The 9801-nt window shown below is 31.5% G+C and overlaps 1 non-coding gene across 1 annotated transcript; it reads left to right on the plus strand.

Moving 5' to 3' along the window:
* Window positions 1-1161: 1161 nt before the first annotated feature.
* On the plus strand, window positions 1162-1245 carry TRNAL-CAA (transfer RNA leucine (anticodon CAA)). Its single transcript has one exon. It is a non-coding gene; the product is annotated as a tRNA-Leu (tRNA).
* The last annotated feature ends 8556 nt before the right edge of the window (window positions 1246-9801 follow it).

Consider the following 9801-nt stretch of genomic DNA (forward strand, 5'->3'; position numbering starts at 1 on the left):
ATATGATTTTTGAAATATAAATCTTGCTCATGTTCTTTAGGATTTTGTAATTTTCTTAAGCAGTTTGGTTCAAAATCAATGTAATTCGGTACAAAAATAGTACAATTCGGTTAAAAAATAGTGCAGTTGGTTCAAAATCAGTGCAATTCGGTTCAAAAAATAGTGCAATTTAGTTTAAAATTAGTAAAATTCGGTTCAAAATTAGTACAATTTGGTTCAAAAATATTACAATTCAGTTCAAAAATAGTACATTTGGTTCAAAATTAGTCCAATTCGATTGAAAAATAATACATTTTGGTTCAAAATCAAAGCAATTTGGTTAAAAAATGATTAAAAAATATTGTAGTTAAGTTAAAAAATAGTGCAGTTCAGTTCAAGAATAATGCAGTTCATAAAACATATATGTTCATAACAATTCAGTTCATATTATAGTGCATTGCATTTCAATGCAGTTCAGTTCAGTTTGTCAGAAAAAAAATAGTTCAGTTTAGTTTGTTTGAACTGTTTTTCAGTTAAGTGTAGTTCAAACGAACTGTTTTTTAGTACAGTGCAATTTTTAATGGTTCAGTGTAGTTCAATACATTTTGTCCAACCCTACTCAAAAAAATCAAACCCGTGACTTAAACTTATCCAAAAACGTAGCAAAGCAACATATTTTTCTTCATTGACTTACAAACCTTTAACGTATCAACAGGATTGCCAAGCTAGGTCGTGATAGCTTGTAATCCTAACGTGAATGTTAAGGTGGTGGAACTTGTAATATTAGTCTGTGTGGTGCGCTAAATGACTATTTTCTTCTACTTCAAACGGAGTCATATCCCTTATGTAACCAACCCAAGAGAGTGTAGAAGGAATTTAAGCATTAGCATCACTTTGATTGCACCATCATTGGTCTCAAAGATAATAGTGTTTGATATTAAACCTTCACCCTTTTTTATATTCAAATCTCAATATAGTTAATCTAATTTTTTGAGGCAAACAAATCCAAGGCTAGTTTTACTTAAGCTACAAGAATTTAAAGAATTTTGAGAGAGATGTGGATAAATCAAAGTGGACTTTAATGTCATTTCATAAATTATTTTGATTAACATGTACTTTCTCACTGGCTTCACTAAATCTGTATAAATGTATTTTCAGAAAGTCATTCTAGTAATTAGCAATGTCAGGATGGCCGAGTGGTCTAAGGCGTCAGACTCAAGTTCTGGTCCTTGAAAGAGGGCGTGGGTTCAAATCCCACTTTTGACAATTTTGTTATTTGTTTATTAAATTTTTGTTGCTTGTAATATTTTGTTTTCTTTTCTATACTCTTTCTAATTTATAAAATATTATATAGTTCTGTTATTTGTTTATTAAACTTTTGTTGCTTGTAATATTTTGTTTTCTTTTCTATACTCTTTTTAATTTATAAAATATTATTTACTTAAAACTCTTCTCTTAGTTGAAGAAGAAGCCTCATTCTCAATCATGCATTGACTCTCATGTAGTATGGTGTGCATGCAAAGGATTAAATAAACACAATGGAGAAAACATATTTGTCTGCATGTAAATTGATACGTATTACTATGATGCACCGATATTTCCATTTCAATCACGTATCCTTATCAATACTTTAGGATACTTTACCCTGATGCATATTAATAAAGTATCCTTATCAATACAATAATACTTTTGTTGACAATAATTTATAACTTTTTATATTGACAACTTTGATATATATGATTTTAATTTGGATTAACACAATAACAATCATATATTTATCATATTTTTTTAGAATAATTGTAGACTTTTCAAGTTGCATATATTACCGTATCATATTATTTTCAAAATAAATGCATCGACATTTCGGATATGTGTTGTATCCAATACATGTATCGTATTCGTGCATCATAGGGAATAACAAATAAGATGGTATCTGATTTCTAATTGTAAAGTACTTGAAGGTATCCTCTTCACTTCTCTTCTGATGGGGAAGAAGAGAAAGGTACATGAATGATGAAGGATTATGTTGTTCCTTTTTAAGATTATTGAATATGGTGTGAGTTGATTACGAAAGCTAAGTGAAATCCCCATTGGACATTAAGATAGCAAGCTATCTAGATGTGAAAGTTCCTTTCACAAAGCTCAAAATAGGAAGATGATGGATTGATTCAAAATGAAAAGGAAATGGAAAGCACATAAATCATAGAAAACCAAGAACAATTAAAGGAAGAAGCAAACATAAAATGGAAAGGAAAGAAATGGTAAAAATGTGAGAAACACGCCACTACAAGGCTAGGCTAGAAGCCATGGCAACGTTGAAGACGAGTGGATGTGTGCCGCCACTTGCTATGCAAGATAAGGCTTAAAAGTAACCACTCCCAAGGGAGGAAACTTTCACAAATGGTTGAGACACAAGAGTGTTTTTACTTCAAAATGTTCAACCCTTTTACATGTCTAGGAGCACCCCTTTCACAAATGGTTGAGACACAAGAGTGCCTTTTACTTTATGCTTTATGTCTTTGCTTTACTCTCTCCTCCACATCATTTATGCTCCCCAATCACCATGCACCACCTAGCATTGCTTTCTTACTCCTAATTAACCTACAAAGCAAATAAACATAGATTAGCATGTTGCCTTAAGTCAAGTCAACTATAGTCAACATGTCAAACCTAGTCAAAGGTCAACAAGTCAACTAAAGTTAATTCAACTAAGTCAAAAATAACAAACACAAATGAAAGGGATGAAGGATTAGCGAACTTCTTTCTAAACATGCTTAGTCTTCTTAAGAATGTGCCTCCATCCTTGGTTGGGGTCAATCCTTCATCAATGAATAATACGTATTGTGCTCACAGATGGGGACAATAACCCTATATGTACCTTTTGTCAATTACTTACTTAAATTTCAATATTTCTAATTTGGCCTCTTCAACAAATTAGAATATTGTTGGTATCTTCACATTTAATATATCATGACACACATACACACACACACACACACACACACACACACATATATATATATATATATATATATATATATATATATATATGTTAGTTTTGAAATGGTTGAAATGCCAAGAAGATGGGGGGTTGAATTGGCTAGTTAAAAATTTAGGCTATCTTTGAAATCTAAAAACCACCTTTAATTAAATAAATTAGATCACCAAGTTAGGATGCAAACAGTACTGAACTGTACACTTTCAATCGATCAAAAACAGAGTTAATCGATTGATTTTACTAAACAGATTATGTTCTGGTATAATCAACTGATTGAAATAGGAAAACAGTCGACTGAAATACTGGGAAAATGCAGAAATGCAAATTCTAGTTTTAAACCAATAACAATGCACAAGATTGATCAAGACAGGTTCCGAATGATTATGTAAACATACTCAATGCTATAGATGTCATGAAAACATGCAAGAAAATGAAAAAGATGATTAAAACACAAGTTCTTGAAACTTTAAAATGAAAATGCAAGAGAGAAAGGTTAGTGATATCCCTGTCGTTAGGCAATCAAATTACCACTACTTAACTTTAGCAACTTCAGTATTGCCAAGTTAGTAGTGAACAAAATAGTTAGGGTTAAGATAACCCTGAGTCGTCTCACAACGAATACGGAATTGATCTCAAATATTTGATTCTTAAAAATGCAATTAAAACTAGCAACTATAAAAATAAGGGGTTTTGATATGCAAAGAAAATGACACGGAAGATTGTAAACACAGTAATAGTAAATAGGTCAATTCCACTGCTTTTTCTAAATAAGATTCTTCATTGGTTATCTAGAGATTATTGTTAAATTAATTATTGTTTTTGATTTACAAATCAATCAATGTAAAGACTCAATTCATTTGCTGGCATCCTTACTTTTAATCAAAGTACAGTCTCAATTAAAAGTGAGAATTGTTAGATTGTCCATAGTAAATTCAATCAAAGTACAGTCTCAATTAATTTTATTATGCCTAATCATGTTTATTCCTTTGTTTCTTCACCGAATAGAAAACTTAATTAATCAAAGTAAAGTCTTGACTAATTTTAGTTAAAGTAATTACCTCTAATCAAAGTAAAGTCTCAATTATTGGCAAAAACTTATTTAATCAAATGAAAGTTTCTAAATAAAATCAAAGTAAAGTCTCAATTTAATTTAAAAACCTTTTAACTCATATGATTAGCATGCATGTAGATTTAAAATCATTATTTTCTATTCGATTAAGAAGCAAAGGACATAGATAAACAAAAACCACAACAATAATCAAAATAACAAACACATAAATTCATCTAAGCTCAAAATCGAGTTAAGAAATTACAGTGGAATCAACCTTTAAAGCTTAGCCCTCCATGGCTTTGATGGAATACATGATAATATATGATGAAGGAAAGAAAATAAAAGAAAAGAGAGAATGAGAGATGTGATGGATGATGGTGTCTGCCAAAACCAAAGAGTTCTAAGTGTCTGATGTCAGTTGTTTCTGCTCCCTTAAGTCTCTTTATATAGGCTTCAACTAGACTTTGGGCTTTATTTGTCAGTTGCTAAAATCTTTTATTTTTATTTAATTAATTAGCAACTTAATTCCTGTCCAATTTCCAATTTTGCCCCTCTTATTTAACCAGTTTTGCAGTTTTGAGCAGAGTTGACTGCTGACTTTGACCAATTGACCAATGTTGACTAGTTGACCAGTTTGACTGTTCAATAACAGCCTGACACGTGGTAGAGTGTTCTCTCTTGAGAATTAGGGTTTCACTCTCACACTCTTCTCCCTCCCTTGGCTGTGCGTGACGACGCGGCAACTCCAGCATGGTGGTGCGATGGTGTTCTCCGGCGAAGGTGATGCATCCGCTACTACAATGGTGGATCTGTGGTGATGCGTCGCTAGTTCACGATTTCCAAGTATGGCTTGCGTTCACGAGAATCTGCTGGTGCCTTCGATGGTGTGTGCGGATCTGGCTCTGCTGCAGAGAAGATGAAGTTGTCTTGCGTCTGCAATGGTTGACGCGAACTGGTGCTGTTTCGTCTTCGCAATGGTGGCAATGGCTTTCGCTGCTGTTCTGGCTCTTAGGTGCGATGAAGGATGCGTCGTGGTGGCTCGCGTTACTGCTGCTACATTTGCGTGTGGAGCTACTGCAGCTGTGAACGGAGATGGTGATTCAATGGCTGGAGATGAAGGTTGACGATGGTGTGGGCTGCAGCGTTTCTATCTCCTCACATTCGTGAATGTCCGCAGCAGTGGTGGAGAGAAGGTTCGTTGTTGTTGCTACAGATTTGCAATGGAGGCGTAGGTGTAGCTAGCTTCCATGGTGGCCCAAGGTTGGAAGATGGTGGAACTGTGGTGGCCGGAGGTTTCCGCTACAATGGATGGCATGGATGTTCGAAGATTATGCGAGGTGCGGAGATGATGGTCGCTGGTTCGCTGCTGCTGGATGCGTGGAATCGTGGTGGCTGGCGGCGAGTTTGGCGGCTAGGGTGGCGGCTGCCATGGTGATGGAAGGAAAGGAGGAAAATTAGGGTTAGGGTTTCATGTGTGAGATGGAGGAGATGATGACGTGGCAAGATCTGACTGGTCAATTTGGTGAGTGAAGGATTATGACACGTGGCTTGTTCTGGTTGGCTAATTTTAAAAGGTGGGGATTGCCACATGGCATGATCTGGTTGAGTGGAGTTTAAGTGGTAGGAAGGGTGCAACTTAGTGAAAACTAGGGGTGCAAAACAGGTTTTTGGTGATCCACTTTAGAAGGAGTGTGCAAATAAAATCTAGGGGTGCATTTAGCTCTTGATTTATTCTTTTCCAGAATTTCCTGATTTTGGACTTATTTTGTAACTTTGATTGTTTCAAATCCACACTATTAATGACCAAAAATAAATTTCAGCTACATTAACGAACGTTAGAATATCCAATAATATTTTATGCAACTAAAATCAATTTTTACGCCATTTTTACCAAACTTATTCAATAAATCCAATAATCACAAATCCTAATTAAATCAATCTTTAAGTACAGAAAATTCAATTAAATCCCCAAATTTAAATATTAAATGAGGGCAAAAATTTGAACTCATCACACACCCACACTTATTAGAGATGGTAAATAAACCCGTCCCTGTGGGTATTGCCCGAACCCGTCCCCGTTTTGACGGGGAATCCCCGCATTGACTGGGTATGGGTATGGGTGTGGGGAATCCCCGACTTTTTCAATTGGGTATGGGGATGGGTATGGGGATGTACATATACCCGCCATAATACCCGTCCCCGCCATATCTCCATTCTCGTTTAAATTATTAAAATATTCACAATTAATCAAGTAACCCCTATATATATATATATTTTTTTTCTATTTTTTATTTCTTTTAATTATTTCATTTGTCATGAAACTCATTCTCATCTCCAATATATTTTTTATCTTATCATAACCTTTATGTAATTATGTTAAAATGATGTATGTTAATTAAAAAAAAATTATGGCTCACATTTGAATATTTATATTATTTTTTAATATTTTTATTTATTATAAATTTTTCTTTCACATGAGAATGTTTATACTCTCAATTTAAGATAATATAAAAAAAATTCTTTACTTATTATTATTATTAATTTTTGTTTAATTTGAAGAACTCTTTTGTTTCATTAAAATAATTTTCGTTATTTTTCAACCATTAATTATATGTTAATATTTGAAAAGTTTTCTTAATTCTCTAAGATATTTTTCGTCTTATCATACCTTAGTTATACATTTGATTTCCTTTGTGTGATTTTTTTCGATAGTCTCTCAAATTATTTCTAAAACACACATTTGTTAGTTTTTTAATATTTTTATTTATTTTTTTTATTTTCATCATGTAGAATAATATTTCGATATATTCTATCTAATTATTTTTTATTTTATAACTCATTATTAATCATAATGTAATTTTTTCACTTTAAATTCTGTTTGAAGTGGTTAAAATTTTATATATATATATATATATATATATATATATATATATATATAATGATATTTAGGAATAGTATATGATAATTCACTACAAGAAAAACATGAAATGGTGACTGATTTAGTCAGTAACCCATATCAGTCACTATTTTTCGTCATTGGTGGTAGTAGTTGATTTATTGTCTGAATCAATGACTAAATTAGTGACCGATTCAATGATCGAATCTGTACTTGATTTAGTGACCAATTTAATTACTAATTTATATGTAATTTAATGACAAATTTTTTGGTCACTAATGATATTTCTATTTAATTTTAACCACTTCAAACATAATTTAATAATTAGTTCTGTAAGGTATTTTTCATTTTATCATACCTTAATTATACATTTGATTTCCTTTGTGCGATTTCTTTCGATAGTCTCTCAAATTATTTCTAAAACACACATTTGTTAGTCTTTTAATATTTTTATTTATTGTTTATTTTCATCATGTAGAATAATATTTCGATATATTCTATCTAATTATTTGTTATTTTATAACTCACTATTAATCATACTGTAATTTTTTCCACTTTAATTGTATAAATAACTTTTATTTACTACAATATAAAAATTTAATGTAATTGCTATGAATATTTTTTTGTCACTATCCAACATATATTGAAGTTCAAAAGATACAAAATCTATGTCAAAATTTTATTATTATGTTTATTATTTGTTCTTTGTGTCATTTTGATCAAGTGATGTATTATAACTTTTATTAGTTTATAAAAAAGAGATTCATTATAATTTAAAAAGTTGAAGTAAACAAACATTTAAATATATTTTAATTTGAATATTTGTTTTCCTTTTATTATTATGTTTATTATTTATTCTTTGTGTCATTTTGATCAAGTGATATATTATAACTTTTATTAGTGTATAAAAAAGATATTCATTAGAATTTAAAAAATTGAAGTAAACAAACATTTAAAATATATTTTAATTTAAATATTTGTTTTCCTTTTATATTTTTTTGAAATATTTTTTAATTTTATCAACTAAGTTCATCAATGTTGTAGTTTGCAAATTTAACAAATGTTTTGGTTCACATGAAATTTTATTTGGTATTCTAATATAAAATGTAAACAATTATAATTTATTTTAAGGTATTTGGCATCGAAGAAAATCCTCCTAATATTGAATATTTCATAATATTATGTTTTCTTTACCGTAATTTTTTTTCTTTTATAAAAATTAATATTGAAGTAGTTAGAACACGGGTACGGGTATGGGTACGAGATTATACCCGTTACCCGGTGGGGATGGGGATGGGAAAAAAGTTTGATACCCGTTGGGTTTGGGTATGGGGATGGGGATGAATTTTTTATGCGGGGATGGGTATGGGATAGCGAAACCCGTCCCCGCCCCGCCCCGTTGCCATCCCTAACACTTATCCTTCTGCACTCATGGGCAAAATTGAACAATTTCAAAACTTTATTCTGAGGTCTTTTATTCCATATTTTCAGTGGATTAAAGAAATGAATACAAATGGAAACAGATCAATCTTCTAGAAATCATGTTGTCATGCACATACAAATGGATAAAATTATGTTTTTCACACACGAGTTATTCTTTTGAGTTTACAAGATAATCAAATATGAAAGAGAAACACTCAAGTTAAATGTATATTTTCTCACCAAAATTCACTCGAGTGTTTTGGCTTGTGTTTTCACTCAAAATACCCATGCAAGTAAACACTCTCCATGCTTAGCAAGACTCTAATATTCACAGCTTTCAAAAAAAACATGCATTCAAAAATCATGAGGACTTTTCACAGGTTATAATGAGGCCAAGGCAAAGGTAAGATAAACTTTAGGATTTGTGTGTTTTTGAAACAGTAAGGAAGAAAGAGTTATGGAGCATAGTTTCAAAAACAATCCTTACTTTTTTTCTTTGTTTTTTTTCTCTTTTATCCTTTGTTGCTCTTTTTCATACATCAATCATTTTTCATTTCAACACTCTATCATCAACAATTATTTTCCTTTTTCCATTTTTATAACTTTGTGGGGGAAATACTCACCCCCACACTTTATTCCTCAACCAATCTCAACATAATCCACTAGCTCCTTCTTTCTCCTTAAGGTAAGGAAAAACATGGTCTTTTTCTTTTTAAGGTTTAGCAATATGCTCAAAACAAGAAAAAAAGGTTTAAGCTCAAGGGGCTACCAATGGATCAATGTCATGGTTAGCTTATTTGGCCAAGTAGCTAAAAACAAGAAATGTCTCAGTCATATCAAATCATGCATGTTCACCTAAGATGCAAAACAACAGAATCAAGCTAAACATTTGACTACCAACAAAACATGAGCAAGTCACACAAGAAAAATAGGAATGACACATGGTAGTTCATCCTTACAATAAAGCTCAAAACTCACAAGGTCAAAAACTCTTTCACAAAAGATTTATTCCAGAAACTCTCAAATCAACTCAATTAGTAAATCACATAAACAATCCATTCATAGCACATGACTTTTATTTTCCCAGAATTATGATCGTTCCAATTAGTGAATCAAATCCAAAAAAATCCAATGTCAACATGTTTTATTGAAAGCAAAAACTTTTTTTTTTGTTTTTTGTTTTTTGTTTTTTGTTTTTTTTTTAATAAAAACAAACAGAAAACAAAATTATTAAAGGAAAAACAAAACAAATAGAAAACAAAATCAGAAAAGGGGAAAATCTCCCCACACCCCCACACTTTATTCATGCATTGTGCTCAATGTATTCAATATGTATAAAATGCAAAGAAAAAGTATGAAGTGTACTTACCTCCTCAAGGTGGAAGGTATGAGGGAGAAGTCAAGTTCATCTCATCCATCGTCTTATTCAGCATATCTTGATTTTCATTGAATATC

This window comes from Vigna unguiculata, chromosome 4 (genome assembly GCF_037176805.1).
Source record: "Vigna unguiculata cultivar grain cowpea cultivar isolate G323 ecotype 2 chromosome 4, ASM3717680v1, whole genome shotgun sequence".
In the NCBI taxonomy this organism is placed as follows: domain Eukaryota; kingdom Viridiplantae; phylum Streptophyta; class Magnoliopsida; order Fabales; family Fabaceae; genus Vigna; species Vigna unguiculata.